The sequence below is a fragment of the Sminthopsis crassicaudata genome, chromosome 2 (genome assembly GCF_048593235.1).
Source record: "Sminthopsis crassicaudata isolate SCR6 chromosome 2, ASM4859323v1, whole genome shotgun sequence".
Lineage (NCBI taxonomy): Eukaryota > Metazoa > Chordata > Mammalia > Dasyuromorphia > Dasyuridae > Sminthopsis > Sminthopsis crassicaudata.
This window is the reverse complement of record NC_133618.1, coordinates 385,385,701-385,405,998: the sequence shown is the minus strand read 5'-3', so window position 1 is coordinate 385,405,998 and position 20,298 is coordinate 385,385,701. Positions and strand designations below refer to the sequence as shown.

At 35.0% G+C, this 20,298-nt stretch overlaps 1 pseudogene; it reads right to left on the bottom strand.

Moving 5' to 3' along the window:
- Positions 1-20,298, bottom strand: part of LOC141552862 (proteasome maturation protein pseudogene) — a 28,329-nt pseudogene that overhangs the window by 580 nt on the left and 7,451 nt on the right.

Below are 20,298 nucleotides of genomic sequence, written 5' to 3'. Positions count from 1 at the left end.
CTATAAGAAACTGACCAAGTCACTTTTCCCTGCGAAGCCTCCATTTTCCCATCTGCAAAATGAAGACAATACTTTACTGGCTACTTTATGAGCTATTGTGAGGAAGTTGTAGTTGTTCTTCAATTGTTTCAACTGTGTCTGCCTCTTTATGATTCCATTTAGTGTTTTCTTGGCAAAAATACTAGAGTAATTTGCTATTTCCGTCTCCAGTTTATTTTACAGAAGAAGAAACTGAGACAGACAAGGTTAAGTAGCTTGCCAGGGTCATAGAGCTAGAAATTATCTGAGTCTGGATTTGAACTCAGGAAGATTTACCTTTCTGACTAAAGGCTTGGCACCCTATCCAGTGAACTGCAGCTGTCCTATGTTATGAGGAAAGCTGGAAGCATGATAGAAATGAGTGATGATGAGTATTCAAATGTTTTTTTATCTCTATTGCTGCTGCTGCTAAAATGCAGTGAAGATAAAAGAGGTTTGTTGATTTTATAAGCCACAAAACAAGATGATATAATTGGGAAATCAATTTAGAATTTTCTACTTACACTTTCCTCGGATTTTATAAGCAAGGTCTTTGCAAATACAGATGATTTTTCCCTGTGCTTCAAATCACTCATTTATCAAAGTATAGATGAGTAGATGCATTGCAGCAGAGATGTGATAAAAGGAAAAAACTCACATTTCTCTAGCACAACAACCATGTGCTAACCACAGATAGTAAATACATATTATTGTTCCCATTTTACAGGTGAAGAAACCAAGGCTCAGAAGGCTTAAGTGACTTGCTTATAAGCAACAAAGCCAAGTTTCAAAGTGGTGTCATGTGACTGGGTCCAAAATATTTTCTATCATATTATACTGCTTCTCATGATATCTTCCAGTCAAATACCTAACTAGATTCACCATAATTCAAAAGTCCTTCATACAATGGATAATGTGAACAAGGAGTTTTTATTGCCACTTTTTAATATAATTTAAATGCAATTAAGAAGTATTTATTTTTATTTAATCTCACACATTTTACCTGTTCTCCTAGTCTCAATTTAAAAGGAAAGAGAAGAAAACCTCTTGTTAAAAATATGTATAATCAAGCCAGATACACTCCTACATTTGCCCTGTACAAAAATGAGTGCCTCATTCAGCATCCTAAATTCATCTATTTTCTGTCAGGAGGTGGATAGCATAGCTCATCCCAGGTTCTCTGGGATCATGGTTGGGCATTGCATTGATCAGAGTTCTTATGATGTTGTTTCTAAGGTATGAATTATTATGTTAGATTTATTCAATAGTTATGTCCCTGGCATCCTAACAGATATAATAGATGTTTTACATGTGATAGATGCCTAAAGAAATGTTTGTTTAGTGATTCAAAATTCAGATTTTCAGTGTAACTAATGTAGTATCTTGTTACCTTTAAGATTTAGGTAGCATGTTAGTGCCATCTACTGTTATCTTGAAACATTCTACATTATAGCTCCTGTTCTGTTGCTATGCAATGAGACTCTACTATTGTAGAGTCAATTATTTTAACAGGTCTGGAATGAGAATTACCTGATATTGAACCCTTCATTGTATGGCAAAACAGAACTTTAAAAAGGAAGTCTTGTACCTGGACCATTTCAGTGGTGAAAAGGAAGGTTAGGGTGTTTGTGGGTGTGAACAGCCTCCTCAGCATAATTTGGTAGATAGAGATCATAGTAGTTGATGCTGCTGAGGAACTTGGAGTCTGAGAAGTTCAGAGGGGCCATAGATTAGGCTAAAGATAGGTTCATGGAGTATGAATGAAGCACTGGAGAGAATGATTAAGAAGAGAGAAGAAAAAAAGAAAATAATCTGATGGTAAAATAGGTAATATAATAAGGATGGAATAAATTTTAAATCAGATCTATCTTTTGAGTATACAGCACTGGGTAAACAAGAAGTATGACATCACCTTCTGAAGCAGGTTGTAGTCCCTTTAAGAAACTGTATTTCCTATTGATCTGTGATTCCTTTCAGATTCCTAGCCCCTCCTGGCTGAAGCATATCCTCCCCAGACAAGTTGCCTTTCCTGAATGCCAAGGCCTTTGATTCAGTTACAAATTCTGGTCAAAAGCATCCCTTTGAATTCCAATAGAAGATCCGGGCTTGTCCCAGCCCCACTGGATCTGAGCTAACTTAGGCTCTCCCAGTCCCCACTGGTTCTGATCTACTCGGGCTTCCAAACCCCCACCAAGACAACCAATATAATTAGCTTCCATCAACTAAAGTCTTTGCAGATGGCCCTTGGTGGCTCACTTAGCTGCCAGTACTTTCTGTCCACTGAGAACTGCATTCTCAGTGCAAAACTCTATTTTCCATAGATCTGCCACTATAGAAGTCAGTCTCTGGGTAAACTAATTTCTATCTAACAATAAACTTTCATTTTGCAACTAATGTTCAGGAATGAGTGAATTCTTTCACTCCTAGAACCTGTGGCCAATTTAATGGGGAGTCTTTTTTTTTATTAATAATTTTTTATTATATATTTTTATAATATTATCCCTTGTATTCATTTTTCCAAATTATCCCCCCCCTCCCTCTATTCCCTCCCCCCGGTGACAGGCAATCCCATACATTTTACATGTGTTACAATATAACCTAGATACAATACATGTGTGTAAATATCATTTTCTTGTTGCACAATAAGCATTAGATTCCGAAGGTACATGTAACCTGGGCAGACAGATATTAGTGCTAACAATTTACATTCACTTCCCAGTGTTTCTTCTCTGGGTGTAGCTACCTCTGTCCATCATTGATCAACTGGAAGTGAGTTGGCTTTTCTTTATGTTGAAGATTTCCACTTCCATCAGAATACATCCTCATACAGTATTGTTGTTGAAGTGTACAGTGATCTTCTGGTTCTGCTCATTTCACTCAGCATCAGTTGATGTAAGTCTCTCCAAGCCTCTCTGTATTCCTCCTGCTGGTCATTTCTTACAGAGCAATAATATTCCATAACCTTCATATACCATAATTTACCCAACCATTCTCCAACTGATGGACATCCATTCATCTTCCAGTTTCTAGCTACAACAAAAAGAGCTGCCACAAACATTTTGGCACATACAGGTCCCTTTCCACTCTTTAGTATTTCTTTGGGATATAATCCCAGTAGTAGCACTGCTGGGTCAAAGGGTATGCACAGTTTGATAACTTTTTGGGCATAATTCCAGATTGCTCTCCAGAATGGCTGGATTCTTTCGCAACTCCACCAGCAGTGTATTAGTGTCCCAGTTTCCCCACATCCCCTCCAACATTCATCATTATTTGTTCCTGTCATCTTAGCCAATCTGACAGGTGTGTAGTGGTATCTCAGAGTGGTCTTAATTTGCATTTCTCTGATCAGTAGTGATTTGGAACACTCTTTCATGTGAGTGGATATAGTTTCAATTTCTTCCTCTGAGAATTGTCTGTTCATATCCTTTGACCATTTATCAATTGGAGAATGGTTCGATTTCTTATAAATTAGGGTCAGTTCTCTATATATTTTGGAAATGAGACCTTTGTCAGAACCTTTGTTTTTAAAAATATTTTCCCAATTTGTTACTTCCCTTCTAATCTTGTTTGCATTAGTATTATTTGTACAGAAACTTTTTAGTTTGATGTAATCAAAATCTTCTATTTTGTGATCAATAATGATCTCTAGTTCTCCTCTGGTCATAAATTCCTTCCTCCTCCACAAGTCTGAGAGGTAGACTATCCTCTGTTCCTCTAATCTATTTATTTTCTCCCTCTTTATGCCTAAATCATGGACCCATTTTGATCTTATCTTGGTATATGATGTTAAGTGTGGATCCATATCTAATTTCTGCCATATTAATTTCCAGTTTTCCCAACAGTTTTTTCCGAATAATGAATTTTTATCCCTAATGTTGGTATCTTTGGGTTTGTCAAAGATTAGATTGCTATAGATGTACCCTTTTTTGTCCTTTGTATCTAATCTGTTCCACTGATCTACCGGTCTATTTCTTAGCCAATACCAAATGGTTTTGGTGACTGCTGCTATATAATATAGCTTTAGATCATGTACACTTAGACCACCTTCCTCTGACTTTTTTTTCATTAGTTCCCTTGCAATTCTCGACCTTTTATTCTTCCATATGAATTTTGTTGTTATTTTTTCTAGGTCATTGAAATAGTTTCTTGGGAGTCTGATTGGTATAGCACTAAATAAATAGATTAGTTTGGGAAGTATTGTCATCTTTATTATATTCGCTCGGCCTATCCAAGAGCACTGAATGTCTTTCCAATTATTTAAATCTGATTTTATTTTTGTGGCAAGTGTTTTGTAATTTTTCTCATATAATTCCTGACTTTTCTTTGGTAGATGGATTCCCAAATACTTTATACTCTCAACATTTGTTTGGAATGGAATTTCTCTTTGTATCTCTTGCTGTTGCATTTTGTTGGTGATATATAAAAATGCTGAGGATTTATGTGGATTTATTTTGTATCCTGCCACTTTGCTGAAATTTTGAATTATTTCTAGTAGCTTTTTAGCAGAGTCTTTGGGGTTCTCTAAGTATACCATCATGTCATCTGCAAAAAGTGATAGTTTGATTTCCTCATTTCCTACTCTAATTCCTTGAATCTCTTTCTCGGCTCTTATTGCCGAGGCTAGCGTTTCTAGTACTATATTGAATAGTAATGGTGATAGTGGGTAACCTTGTTTCACTCCTGATCTTACTGGGAAAGGTTGTAGTTTATTTCTATTGCATATTATGCTTACTGACGGTCTTAAATATATGCTCCTGATTATTCTAAGGAATAGTCCATTTATTCCTATACTCTCAAGAGTTTTTAGTAGGAATGGATGTTGGATTTTGTCAAATGCTTTTTCTGCATCTATTGAAATGATCATATGGTTCTTATTAATTTGATTATTAATATGGTCAATTATATTAATAGTTTTCCTAATTTAATGGGGAGTCTTAATAATTCTTTTATATATCCACTTACCTTTAGACCACCAGGAATCTAAACCACTCTACATACACCTCATCACTTCTGCTAACACTATGGGTCAGGGTGTGGGAATTGCCAGTCATGGACAGAATGTCCCATCAGTGAATAAGGGAAGATAGAAGGATTAGGATTAAGAATTGCAGAATCAGAGATTTAGAGCCAAGAGAAATTTAGGCAATTAAGAGGCATAGTGGATAGAGGGCTGAACTAGGAAAATCTATGTTCAAATATGGCCTTAGACACTTATTAGCTGTGTGACTTTAGACAGATTAGTTTACCTTTGTTTGCCTCAGTTTTCTTAACTTGCAGAGTTGTTGTGAGAATTAAATAAGACAACATTTGGCACAGTAATACCAACATATAGTAGATTCTATATAAATGTTTATTCCTTCTCTTCTCCTCTTCCTGGGCAGAGGTTACCTAGTCCAAATTCTATATTTTGTAAATACACAGAAAGGTGATGTAATATCAAATTCTTTTGCTTCAAATCTAACTTTCTTTTCACTGTATCAGAATAAAAGAATAATTGTGTGTGCATTAAAATATTGTAAGTTCTGGGTGGTGAGACATGTTTCTTCAGCTTCCTGCCATAGATCAATGACAGCAATCAGCAGAAAGTGTCTGAATGCTATTGAAAGATGTGAGGGTATTAGTCCTAAGGCTTTAGGCAAGGCACGTTCCTTGTTCTGTTTTATCATCCATAATACAAGGAAGTGGAGTCTACAATTCCCTGAGTAACTTCTTGCTATGTTTCTGTAATTTGAGCACTTTTTCTGGGGTAAAAACAACAAAAAAGGTTCATACGTAGAGCCATTTTGTAGAGATGTAAAAAAATGTAAAAGGCAATTTAGCTAAATTTTCTCCCCCAAAGTCAAGGTGACTGAATCAGAATTTTGATTGATTCAGATGACTAGACCCAAGGTAGATCACCACTGACAAATCTTCCCAATTGCTTCAAATTTTCTTGAGGTGGCTTCTGGTTCTCTCAGGTTTCCAACATAATGTCCAGGACACTTATTGAATGGCCTAGACTTATAAGTTACCCCATCACTATGCTCCTGCTAGACATGTTTCTTTTTTTTTTTTTTTTTCTTTTTTTAAAGCTTTTTATTTTCAAAATATATGCATGGATAATTTTCAACATTCAACCTTACAAAACATTATGCTCAAAGTTTTTCCCCTCCCTTTTCTTCATCCCTCTCCTAAATGACAAGCAATCTAATATATGTTAAGCATGCAATTCTTCTATACATGTTTCCATAGTTATCATGCTGCACAAGAAAAATTTGATCAAAAAGGAAAAAAAATGAGAAAATAGGCAAGCAAACAACAACAAAATAGGTGAAAATACTATGTGGTGATCCATACTCAGTCCTCATAGTCCTCTTTCTGAATGCAGATGGTTCTTTTCATCATAAAACCATTGGAACTAGCCTGAATAACCTCACTGTTGAAAAGAGTTACATCCACCAGAATTAATCATAATATAATTTTGCTTTTGACATATACAATGTTCTCCTAGTTCTATTTATTATACTTAGTCTCTCCAGGACTCTCTGAAATCATCCTGCTCATCATTTCTTTTATAGAACAGTAACATTTCATAACATTCATATAACATAATTTTTAGCCATTCCTCAACTGAAGGGCATCCATTTAGTTTCTGGTTTCTTGCCACTACCAAAAAGGCTGCCACAAACATTTTTGCACATGTGGGTTCTTTTCCTTTTTTTATGATCTCTTTGGGATACAGGCCCAGGTCAAACACTGCTGGATCAAAGTGTATGCACTTTGATAGCTCTTTTGGCATAGTTCCAAATTGTTCTGCAGAATGGTTGAATCAGCTCACAAATCCACCAACAATTTTCAGTGTCCCAGTTTTCCTGCATCCCCTGCAATATTCATCATTATCTTTTTCCTGCCATCTTAGACAATCTGAGAGGTATGTAGTGGTACCTCAGAGTTATCTTAATTTGCAATTCTCTGATAAATGGTTGAGAGCACCTTTTCATATGAATAGAAATGCTTTGACTTCTTCCTCTGATAATCCTCTGTTCCATGTCCTTTGACCATTTATCAATTGGAGAATGGCTTGAGTTCTTGTGAATTTGTTTTTTTTTTTTTTTTTTTTTTTTTTTTTTTTTTTTTTAAATATTAAATTTTTTTTTAATTTTTTTTTATTTTATATATATATATATTTTATAATATTATCCCTTGTATTCATTTTTCCAAATTACCCCCCCTCCCTTATTCCCTCCCCCCGACGACAGGCAATACCATACATTTTACATGTGTTACAATATAGTCTAAGTACAATACATGTGTGTGAATATCATTTTCTTGTTGCACAATAAACATTAGAATCCGAAGGTACATGCAACCTGGGCAGACAGATATTAGTGCTAACAATTTACATTCCCCTCCCAGTGTTTCTTCTCTGGGTGTATCTACCTCTGTCCATCTTTGATCAACTGGAAGTGAGTTGGATCTTCTTTATGTTGAAGATTTCCACTTCCATCAGAATACATCCTCATACAGTATCGTTGTTGAAGTATACAGTGATCTTCTGGTTCTGCTCATTTCACTCAGCATCAGTTGATTTAAGTCTCTCCAACCCTCTCTGTATTCCTCCTGCTGGTCATTTCTTACTGAGCAATAATATTCCATAACCTTCATATACCACAATTTACCCAACCATTCTCCAACTGATGGACATCCATTCATCTTCCAGTTTCTAGCTACAACAAAAAGAGCTGCCACAAACATTTTGGCACATATATGTCTCTTTCCGCTCTTTAGTATTTCTTTGGGATATAATCCCAGTAGTAGCGCTGCTGGGTCAAAGGGTATGCACAGTTTGATAACTTTTTGGGCATAATTCCAGATTGCTCTCCAGAATGGCTGGATTCTTTCACAACTCCACCAGCAATGTATTAGTGTCCCAATTTCCCCACATCCCCTCCAACATTTGTCATTATTTGTTCCTGTCATCTTAGCCAATCTGACAGGTGTGTAGTGGTATCTCAGAGTGGTCTTAATTTGCATTTCTCTGATCAGTAGTGATTTGGAACACTCCTTCATGTGAGTGGATATAGTTTCAATTTCTTCCTCTGAGAATTGTCTGTTCATATCCTTTGACCATTTATCAATTGGAGAATGGTTTGGTTTCTTATAAATTATGGTCAGTTCTCTATATATTTTGGAAATGAGACCTTTGTCAGAGAGTTCTTGTGAATTTGAGTCAAATCTCAGTATTTTCAAAATAAAGTCTTTATCAGAACACCTTCGGTATAAATTTCCCCCCAATTTATTGCTTCCCTTCTAATCTTGCATTGGTTTTGTTTATGCAAAAACTTTTTAACTTAATATAATCAGAATTATCCACTTTGCATTCCATAATATACTCCAGTTCTTCTTTGGCCACAAACTCTTTCCTTCTCTGTTATGGGCCAGAACTTGAAACAAGGTGCTAAGTCAATAAAATTGATAGAGATAATGCTTATGTACTTAGTACTTATTAGAGTTCACACCTTTAAAGAGCATATATAAGCAGGAGCTACCACAAGCCCACAGAAATCCACAAGCCCACTCTTGGAGGCGGATTCAGATTCGTTTCAACTTCTACCTTTGTGCTGGCTAGAGACATTTGGAGGACAAGAGGCTGAAGCTGGCAAAGACAAAGGACTAGCAGAAAGAGCTTTCAGAACCAAGGAGAGAAATAGGCTTCTAAGAAAGCTAATTGGGCTATTTTGAAGAAGACAATAAAGGATCTGGACTTTAACTCCTGGCTGCATTTGAGGTGATTATTACACTGAACTGAAAGGAAGGCTGCCTCCAGAAGCCCCCCAAGAAAGCTGCTCCCAGAGAACTTTATACTTTAGAGAAGAACATTACACTTCTCCACAGATCTGAGAGGTAAACTATTTATTCTTCTAATTTGTTTATAATATCACTCTTTATATCTAAATTGTGAATACATTTTGATCTTATCTTAGTCGAGGGTGTTAAGTATGAATCAATATCTAGTTTCTGCCATAGTAATTTCCAATTTCCCCAGTAATTTTTGTCAGATGGTGAGTTCTTATCCCAAAAATTGGGGTCTTTGGCTTTATCAAACACTAGATTATTATAATCAATGACAATTATGAGTTGTGAACCTAACTTATTCCACTGACCAGCAACTCTTGTTTAGCCAATACCAAATGGTTTTGATGATCACTGCTTTATATTATATTATATAACTATATTATATAGTTATATATATAGAGAAACTATATTATAGTTTCAACTATTTCTAGTCATATTAAAAGGTCCTCCAAATCATTATTAATCAGAGAAATGCAAATTAAGACAACTCTGAGATACCACTACATACCTGTCAGAGTGGCTAGGATGACAGGAAAAGAGAATAATGAATGTTGGAGGGGATATGGGAAAACTGGGACACTGATACATTTTTGGTGGAATTGTGAATGAATACAACCATTCTGGAGAGCAATTTGGAACTATGCTCAAAAAGTTATCAAACTGTGCATACCCTTTGATCCAGCAGTGTTACTTCTGGGCTTATATCCCAAAGAGATCTTAAAGAAGGGAAAGGAACCTGTACATGTAAAAATGTTTGTGGCAGCCTTTTTTGTAGTGGCTAGAAACTGGAAATTGAATGGATGCCTGTCAATTGGAGAATGGCAGAACAAATTGTAGTATATAAATGTTATGGAATATTATTGTTCTGTAAGAAATGACTAACAAGATGCTTTCAGAGCAGCCTGGAGAGACTTACATGAACTGATTCTAAGCAAAATGAGCAGAACCAGATCATTATTCACTTCAATAACAATACTATATGATGATCAATTCTAATGGACATGGCTCTCTTCAACAATGAGATGATCCAAACCAGTCCCAGTTGTTCAGTAATGAAGAGAACTAGATACACGCAGTGAAAGAACTATGGGAAATGAAGGTGAACCATTCCTGTATTTCTGGTATGAACCCTATTTTATTATATTAATATATTAACCTGGAGATAATTTGTTATAATCTCTTTGTTAGTATTTTATTTAAGATTTTTGCATCAATATTCATTAGGGAAATTGGTCTATAATTTTCTTTCTTTGTTTTGGCCCTACCTGGCTTAGGTATCAACATTATGTCTTTGCCATTATAAAAAAAAAATGGTAGGATTCCTTCTTTACTTTTTTTTTATTTTTTTTCCCCAAATAGTTTGCATAGTATTGGAATTTTTTCTTTAAATGTTTGGTAGAATTCACATGTAAATTTATCTGGTTCTGGAGAATTTTTTTCTTAAAGAGTTGATTAAAAGCTTATTCAATTTCTTTTTTTTTTTTAATTGAATTATTTAAGTAGTTTATTTCCTCCTCTGTTAATCTGAGCAGTTTATATTTTTGTAAGTATTCATTCATTTTACTTAGATTATCAGATTTATCGGCATACAGTTGGGCAAAATAGCGCTGAATTATTATTCTAATTTCCTCTTCATTGATGATAACTTCATCCTTTCCATTTTTTATACCAATAAATTTATTTTCTTCTTTCCTTTTCCTAATCAAATTAACAAAAGGTTTATCTAATTTATTGATTTTTTCATAAAACCAACTCTTAGTTTTGTTTATTAGTTCAATAGTTTTTTTTTTTTTTTTTTTTTTTTTTTTTACTTCCAATTTTATTAATCTCCCCTTTTATTTTCAGAATTTCAAATTTGGCATTTAATTGGGAGGTTTTAATTTGTTCTTTTTCAATTTTTTTTTAGTTACAGGCCCAATTCATTGATCTTCTCTTTTTCTATTTTATACAATTAAGCATTTAGATACAGCTTTGGCTGTATCTTGTACATTTTGGTATGCTCTCTCATTATTGCCATTTTCTTGGATGAAATTATTGATGGTTTTTACGACTTTTTGTTTCACCCACTCATCCTTTAGGATCAGATTATTTAATTTCCAATTAATTTTGGTCTATTTTTCTCTGTTTCTTTATTACATGAAAAAAATATATTTCTTTCTGTCTCCATTTAATTTTTGCCAAAAGTCTACTGTACCTAACTTTTCTAAAATTCTGTTTACCTCTTTAACTTCTTTATTATTTATTTTGTGGTTTGATTTATCTAGTTCTGAGAGAACAAAGTTGACATTCCCCACTAGTATAGTTTTGCTGTCTCTTTCTTTTTGCATCTCTCTTAACTTTTCCTCTGGGAATCTGGATGTTATACCATTTGGTGCATATATGTTTAGTATTGATATTATTTTATTATCTATGGTACCCTTTAGTACAATATAGTTTACTTCTTTATTTTTTTAATTAGATATTTTATGTTTTTGCTTCATGTATGATCAGGATTGCTACACTTGCTTTTTTACTTCAACTGAAACATAATAGATTCTGCTTCAGTCTTTTACCTTTATTCTAAATGTATCACTATGTTTTAAATGTAAATAATTTTAATGTAAATAATTAAATGTAAAATGTAAAACAATTGTTTTCTTGTAAATAATATATTGTAGGATTCTGGCTTTTAATCCAGTCTGCTATTCGCTTCTGTTTTATGAGAGAGTTCATCCCATTCATATTTACAGTTAAAATAACTAATTCTGTGTTTCTTGCTATCTTATTATCCCCAATTTGTACTTTTGTCTTTCCTTTTCCCCTTTCCCTCCTCCCCAGTATTTTGCTTCTGATCACTATCTTCCTCAAATAGCCCTCCCCTTTTATAGCACTCCCATTTTCTTATATGTTTATTTTTCTACTTCTGTTCTCCCTTCTATTAGACACCTCTTTCCTCTTCTACTTCTCTATAGGGTAAGATAAGTTTCTCTGTGAAGCTAAGTATGTCTGATATTCTCTCTTTAGGTTAAATCTGATGAGAGTAACATTCACACAATGCTCATCTCCTTCCCTCAATTGTAATAGGTTTTTTTTTTGCCTCCTCATAAGATGTAATTTACCCCATTTTACCTCCATTTTCCTTTTCTTCCAGTACAATCTGCTTTCACCTTTAGTTTCTTTTTTTATATTATCATAATAAAATAAAATTATACCTGCACCCTCTAAATATACTCATAATAAAGATAAAATCCTCAAAAGTTAAATATATCTTCCATATAGAAATATGTTTTTTAACTTTTAAAAGAAAAAGCTATTTTTTCTTTCCTTTTTATTTTTTTATGCTTCTCTTGAGTTCTGCATTTCAAGATCGGATTTTCTTTTAAATTTTAGTCTTTTCATTAGAAATAAATGAAATTCACCTATTTCATTGAATGTTCATTTTTTTCCCTGAAAGATAATGCTTAATTTTGCTTTACAGTTGATTCTTGGCTGCAATCTAAGTTCCTTTGCCTTTTGTAATATCAGATTCCAGGCCTTTTGATCCCTTAAATTGGAAGTTGCTATGGCTCAGATAATCCTGATTGGGGTTCCTTGACATTTCAATTGTTTCTTTCTGGCTGGTTGCAGTATTGTTTCTTTGATCTGATAATTCTGGGATTTGGCTACAATGTTCCTTGGAGTTTTCATTTTTGGGGTCTCTTTCAGAAGTGGTGAGGTAAATTCTTTCAATGGTATTTTATCCTCTGATTCTAGGACATCAGGGCAGTTTTCCTTGATGATTTTCTGAAAGATGATCTCAAGGCTCTTTTTTTTGTTATGGTTTTCAGGAAATCCAATAATTCTTAGTTCGTGACTCCTGGATCCAATTTTCAGGTCAATTGTTTTTCTGATGTAGTCTTTTACATTTTCTTTCTTTCTTTCTTTTGTTTGACTGATTCTTGATGTATCATTGAGTCATTCCATTTGTTCAATTTTAAATTTCAGTGAATTATTTTCTTCAATTAGCTTTTTTATCTCCTTTTGCATTTGGTCAATTGAACTTTTAAATGAGTTATTTTTTTCACTGGAGTTTTTTTCCTCCCATTTCACAAATTCTGTTTTTGAATGAATTGGTTTCTTTTTCAAATTTATTTTGAAGTAGTTATATGATTTTTCCATTTCACAAAATCTATTTTCTAAGGAGTTTTCTTCAGATGATTTCTGTGTTTCCTTTTCCAAACTCTGCTGCAAAGTTCTCATTTCCTTTGCCCATTTTTATTCTCTCTTTGAAGATCCTTTTTGAGTTCTTCCAAGAGGACCTTCTGAGATGGAAACCAACTCATATCACCCTTTGGGGCTTCATCTGGAGATAATTTGCCTTTAGTGTCCTCAGACACTGTTCTTCTCTGTCTCCATAAAAGCTATTTATGTTCAGAATTATTTTTGCTTTTCTGCTCATTTTTTCAAGATTGAGGTCTTCTCTTAGGGCAAAGGAGAGATTGTCCCATACTTTCTCTATAGGCAACAGTGGCTTTGTGCTCCTCTGAGCCAATGTTACTGACTTTCTTCCTATGCTGGATAAATATGGCTAAGTCTCACAGCAGTCTATGGCTCAAATGCTCACTATCTGCCTTTTGTATTTGTATTGGATGTCTCACAGTTAATCTGCTGATCCTCTGGCTTCTGAACTAGGACAGATTAGTCAATGCTGCTGTATTTTGGTTAGGAGCTCCTGGTAGATTCTTAGTGGGCAGATACTACCTGTATTGGGTTCCTGAGCTGTATCTGCACTCTGCAATCCACCTCTCTTGTGTCTTATTGAAACACACCTTTTCTGAAGTTCTTCCAAAATACCTTCTGATAAAAACTTGTTACACTCCAAATACTTGTGGGATCTGTCACTCCAAAACCATTTTAGAAGCTTGATATGGTGTTGATCTGAGGGATGCCAGGAAAAGCCCTGGTAAGGACTTATCTACTCTCTACCATCTTGGATCTGCCTCTAGACATGTTTCTATATGGAAATGAGATGCCATATCTTATTCAGTGAAGTACTATTTTTCCCATGCTAGAGCCAAGTAAACTTTCTTTTGTTAGCTATTAGATGACTTATGAATGTTTCGTTTCATTATCATTTCAAATCCAAGGTAACAACTAATCTTGAATTAGGTGAAACCCATTATAATTGTATAGCAGATGCTCATGATTTATTTTAGAAAAGAGAATTTCCTTATTGGGGGTTCTATATAATGACAGATCAGTACCAAATAAACTAATAAATATCAAAAGAAAGCACTTTTTCATTTATCATACAGCTAGTATGAGAACAAAATCATATCGTAAAGCTCTTAGTATAGGTCTTGGCACATAGAAGGCATATGGTAGTAACTCTTTCCTTCTTTCCTTTTTTCCTTCTTTCCTTCCCTCACTTCCTTTCTTCTTTCATTCCTTCCTTCTTTCTTTTGTAATTTCAGTGGGTGGCACAATCCCTCACCCAAAGAACATATAACCTCTCAATACACATCAATTCTTATACCTGGCAACATTCCTCACTTTTTTCTCTATGATGCTAAGTTTTTTAGTCTGCTTAGGCTGGTCCTCAGGAAACAAATGCACATGTGAAAACAGATAAGTTCTCAAAAATTCACATACTTGACAGGTATTTGGGGAGTTTACTCTCTGCTATAACAGCCTTCAAGAACCCAAAGTTACCTCCAAGCCCCAGTAATTCTAAGGCATTCTGTCTGGCAGAACTGATGCCCTGCCCCCAAGTCCTTAAAAATGTCAGGGTACCTTCCTAAACACCTGAGTTATTTCCTAGGAAACGGGAGCCCAACAGCATTTGCCATATTCCATAGCAGTGAAGCTTGTCATTCATTTCAAATTGACAGGAAGAAACAATATTTTCACTGCAGAGCATAAAATTGGGGCTTAAGTGTCCCTGTTCCCCTGAGAGTCCTTAGAGTAAGAAAGCGGGTGTGTTTATGTGATTGTAGAGAAAAATGCTCTTCTGTCCTAAAATTCTCTTGGCTCAGATTCAGAAATAAATGTCCAAAATTAAATTAAATATTAGAGTAGTTAAAATAACTGAACCTTCTCCTTCACCATGCATCCCCCCTCTTCTTCCTCCACCTCATCCACTTTTCCCAGTTGTAAAAGCCATTAAGACTCTATTTCCTGGAATATGTAGACTCAAAGAAAAACAGAATGTACTCTACTATAAAGAGTACTTGGACTGGAAACAGTAAATCTGAGTTCTGATCATGCCTTTGACATTTAGTAATATGACTATAGACAAGTCACCAACTCCCAAACTCTAGTTTTCTCATTGTCAATGGAGTAATCTCTCAGTCATTCCTCAGTGAGTCAAATCATATGAAAAAGCAGCTCTCAAAAGAAAAATCACAAACTATTAACAACCATTTGAAAAATTGCTCCAAATCACTGATGATAAAAGAATTGCAAGTCAAACTTAATTCTGAGGTTTCACTTCATTCCTAGCAAAATTTTAAAGAAAATAAAAGATGGAAATAGTTGATATTAGAGAAATTGTGGAAAAGAGAAACACATAAACACATTTGTTAGCACTCTGAATTGGTCTAACATTTTGGAAAGCAATTTGGAATTGTATTAAGAAAGTGATTAACATGTCTAATGTAAAAACAAAAGCTAGAAACAAATTTAACACCCCCCCCACAACAACAGAGTGATCAGAATGCTTGCACTACCTGCCTTACAGCACTGTTGGTAAAAGATTTATCCAACAAAACACTATATAAACATGAGTATTATAGGAGCAAGTACTGGCTACCATTGAACAAAGGCTGGTACATTGTAACCTATGACTTCTTTCTAATGGATGGACAGAAAACTCAACCTCAAAAGTCAGAGAGCAGGTTGTCCATGGAAACTTCCAGCATCCGTTCCAGAACCCAGATGACTTCTTCCAGTTGGCCCCACAGTGATTCAAACCTAATAAAAGAGCTCTATGGTAATCAGGAAGCAATCTGGGAAAGTGTATGCCTGTAGAAATTGGAAACCATGTGTATGTCTGTGTGTGTGTGTGTATTGGCGTAACTCCCCCCGGTACTACTGCACCTCATTCTGACAATTATTAAATACCTCACAACAGGTTTTAACCCAAGTCCTCTGAGAACCATTCAGGTTCTTGTTTCCTGTAGGAGGAAGACGTCAATGATGTTAGCACAATTTGATTTGGGCTTTTATGAAGTAATAAGCTAATACCCTTGCTCTCCCTCTCAATATGGAGAATTTGAGACAGCAAAGTAAAGGGTTGATTTTTTTTTTTTTTTGCTGCATTTTTCTCCCTAAAGTTTCCCTCTACCATTCCCTTTTCTCTCTTTAACTCCAGTCTTCCTCCCCACTCCCACCTTCACCTACTCTAACAACAAAATTCTGAGCTAATTCATTCCCAGAATAACAGCCTTATTCACATAAGTCTGGGAGGAGGAATTCTTCCTGGTCACTTTGGCCTTATGATTCTCCTTTTGCCCATATGTGTTCCTTGCCTGCCTGCTGTGAGTTACCCAAAAGCCATTCTGTTTCCTGCTAAATCTTCTGTATTCCCACTTAGAACCTCCAAAGCTCAGCCTCTGCAGGGCCAGCAGGAAATATTATTTTAGGTAACCATCCTATTTTCCTGGCAGTTTCTTTTTAAATAGTTTCTGGAAAGCTCAGTTTCATCTCTTTCTGTGAATACAAATATATACCAAAAAAAGTCTTCTTGGGAAGTACTTTGAGTTCTGAAGCTCTCCCAAGTAGGCCTTGCTAAAAAGCCATGAAACAGTGATTCAGACTACTTCCAATAGTCTACAACTAGAGAGAAGACAACTGGAAATGAATGTGGACTACAATATAGTATTTTCATTCTTTTTGCTGTTGTTTGCTTGCATTTTCTTTTCTTTCTCATTTTTTTCCCTTTTGGATCTGATTTTTCTTGGGCAGCATATTTGTGGAAATACATGTAGAGGAAATGCATATGCTTAGCATATATTGGATCACTTGCTGACTGGAAGGGAGGGAAAAAATTAGAACATAGGGTTTTGTAGGGGGGAATGTCAAAAATTATCTATGTATATATTTTGAAAATTAAAAGCTTCATTTAAAAAAGAAGCCATGAAACATTTTTTTCTCCATGTTTGAACTATTTCTTTGCTGTTTTCCTTGTATCCAGGACCATAATTTCAAGTACCAGACCTCTTGAAGATAAAATTTTATCTAGAAATAGGGCATCTATCCCCCAGGTCCAACAAGGAAACAAGAATCAATTCCATATACAAATGATCTTCTCTCTAAGCATCTCTCTCATCTGCCATTTTATCTATTCCCTCACTCCCTCACTCCCATTTTGAGATAAGATAAAGAAATTTGTGCTGATTATGAGTTCTGTCAGGCTTCTAGTGATCTTGATTTTCAAATTTGTCTTTAGCTAGAAGCTTGTTCTAATCTCCCTTCTGCCTAGTGAACTGACTCAGTTTTTCTATTCTGTGCTTAAGAAACTTCTACCTAACCACGGCAAAAACCAGGGTTTTTCCAGAAGGCACTTCATCCCTGAACTTTCTCACCAGTACTTGGGGGACCTTCTCCAATGTTTCTCTTAGGGAACTACGAAAAAGATTAGGTATGCTCCTTAAGCCTCATTGACTCTTATAGACCTGGCTTCTGCTGTCATCACTTTGAAACTACTTTTCCTTTGAGATTTACTTGATTTAGATTAATCACCTCTTCAGATTTCTATTGCAATCCTTTACTAATTTCCAAATTATTCTTGCATTTACAAGGAAGTGAGTACCTGCTTAGGCTTCCTTTCCATGCTAAATGCTGTTCTCATATTTAAAATCTCAATTTATCTATTATTGACATCATTTAAAATGTTCTGGCTTCCCAGTTCATCAGCCTCCTAAACACCCATGATCTCTATCTTGTATCTACTTAGCCACACATAGAAATGGTCATACTCATGATCACCATACCCAGTACCATTAATATGAATCTAGGTCCCTAGAACCCAGCTTGGGAATTTATTCAACCATTACTCTTGGGATCTACTTTTCCTTTCAAAATCATCTTTAGGTCAGCAAGTATTGATTACATGATATACCCTCATAGTAGTAAAAAGACAATGTACTTTTAAAAAAAATGCAGCTTAAATAGCAAAATATAGGATGACACATTATCAGTTGAATGGAAGAGTAGTTACTTTTCCCATAAATCCTTGACCTAAAATCAACAAAAGATGGAATTATGGAACAAATCTATAAAAGCCAAAGAAGAATCTGTAAGAAAACAGAGGAGATGCTGCAAAGGAAAAGCTTTGTGGAATAACACCAGAAAATGGAAATACATAAATTCCCACTTGCCTTCTCAGCCCTACCCTATTTCACACACCATGTATAATTGTTACAAGTCATTTCAGCTTGTGATTTAGAATATAGTTCCGGAATTCCCTGACAAATTTTCCACAGCAGTGATGCAGTCTGAGTCATTCCTCCCACAGAGAGGCCAAGGACATTGATCCTGTCCTTCCATGTGAAGAAAAAAGTAGTACAACTTGGGGGAGGGGACTGAAAAAGAGAGTGGGCAGGACAGAGCATGTAACAATGCAGAGACAATTAAAGAGGAAGAGATTTTTTTTCCCCAAAGGAAAGGGAACTTGAATCCTGTCTGCATCAGACCTTTCCCCAAAGAGTTTACAATAGACAAAGGGCAAATCAGAGTCTTTACACTCTCCAAAGGAAGCTGAAGATGCCCATTCTGGAGATGAGAGAAAAAAAAGATGCCATAGCAGTGAAAGGTAGAAAAGAATATAAAGTGAGGAGAGAAGTCATAGATGAGTTACTATAAATTTAAGAAAAAGAAAGAATAAAAATCCAAGAGAGAAAAGATTAGGTAAAAAAGTGAATATTCAATGAAGATAAATGAGTTTTCTATTTGAGTATAAAAATCTTCACAAAAATAAGATGAGGAAGAAATGGAGAAATAGCAACTTTTCTGAAAGGGAATTTAGTAAACTGAGCAGTTAGGTGGCACAGTGGGTAGAGTACTAGGTCTGGAATTGAAGACTTACCTTCCTGAGTTCATACTGGCTTCAGACATTTACTAGTTGTATATTCCTGGCCAAATGACTTAATCCTATTTGCCTCAGTTTCCTCATCTGTCAAATGAGTTGGAGAAGGAAATAGCAAGCTACTTTAGTATCTTTGCCAGAAGAAAAACAAATGAAATTATGAAAAGTCAGATATGACTGATAAAATAACTCAATAATAAAATTTAATATTATTCAGCAGTGTAATTTGACAACCAACACAACTAAAGTGGTGTTGGGCTTCATTAAAAAGAAGGAACTGCTCCTACATTTTCCTTTTACCCTTGTTAAATCTCATTTAGATTATTATACTCAATCCTGGGTGCTGTAGTTTAAACTTGTTTGATTAACTTAAAAATATCTAAGGAAGAACAATTAGACTAGGGAAAGGTTGTTTGAAGTAATTGACCATGGAAAAGAGAAATTTGGAGAATATTTTAAAGGAGAGTGGTGGGAATGTGATAGCTGTATGTAAACATTTGTATATTATTTAGAGGAAAAATCAGACTTGTTTTGTTTGGTCCTAGAGGGCACAACCAGAAACGATTGTAAAAATTGCAAAAAACATTTTAGGTTAGATATCAAGAAAAACTTCTGAATAACTGGAACATTTAACATACCAAATAAATACTCTTCTCAATTTCACACCTGCCTTTCCCTATGAATGATTTGGGAACATCATTTCTCTGAAAGTTAAAAGGATTTGGCACTGATCATATGTGAGAGACTAGAGAAAAATGGGTAAAGATGTTTTCTAGTTGATCTTTTTGATCATCATATGAGTAAAAGTTAGATAGTTGCTAGGGGCCTCTAGAATAACTTGTAGATCATAAAGCTCTGGCTCAGGGAAATTCACTTATTTAGGGGTAAGTGTCCTCACTAAGGAGAAATGGTAAGCAAGAGATTAGGAAAAGCAGAGTGAAGGGAGAAGAAATAACATTTCAGGACAAGGGAAAAATTCCAAGAAAGGGAATAATAATAAATCATCAGTTTTGCTTCTAGCTACAATTATACAGATGTCTTGAAGCACAAATGTCCTCTGGATTTTTCCCATTACTATCTTCCTGATGCTCTCTTTGATCATTCAGTGACTTTATTGTGCCCTGACTGATCTGTGATTTTGGCAGCACTACAATTCTGACTTGGAAAGTGATGGTTGTTTTTTGGGCTGTGATTCCTTTTTTGTTGTTGTTGGTTTAGAGTGTGCCTTTATTCCTCTTAAGTGTTTTATTTGTTGATACCTAGAAACAAAATCAGAATCTTTTTCTATTAGGGATAATGAATGATCTCAGTCATTTTACAGGTACTTTAAGATAGAGACCAAGAGGTGGAATGTGTTGTATTTTACTCATTTTCTCATTCTGCTTTAGACTTGGGCCCTA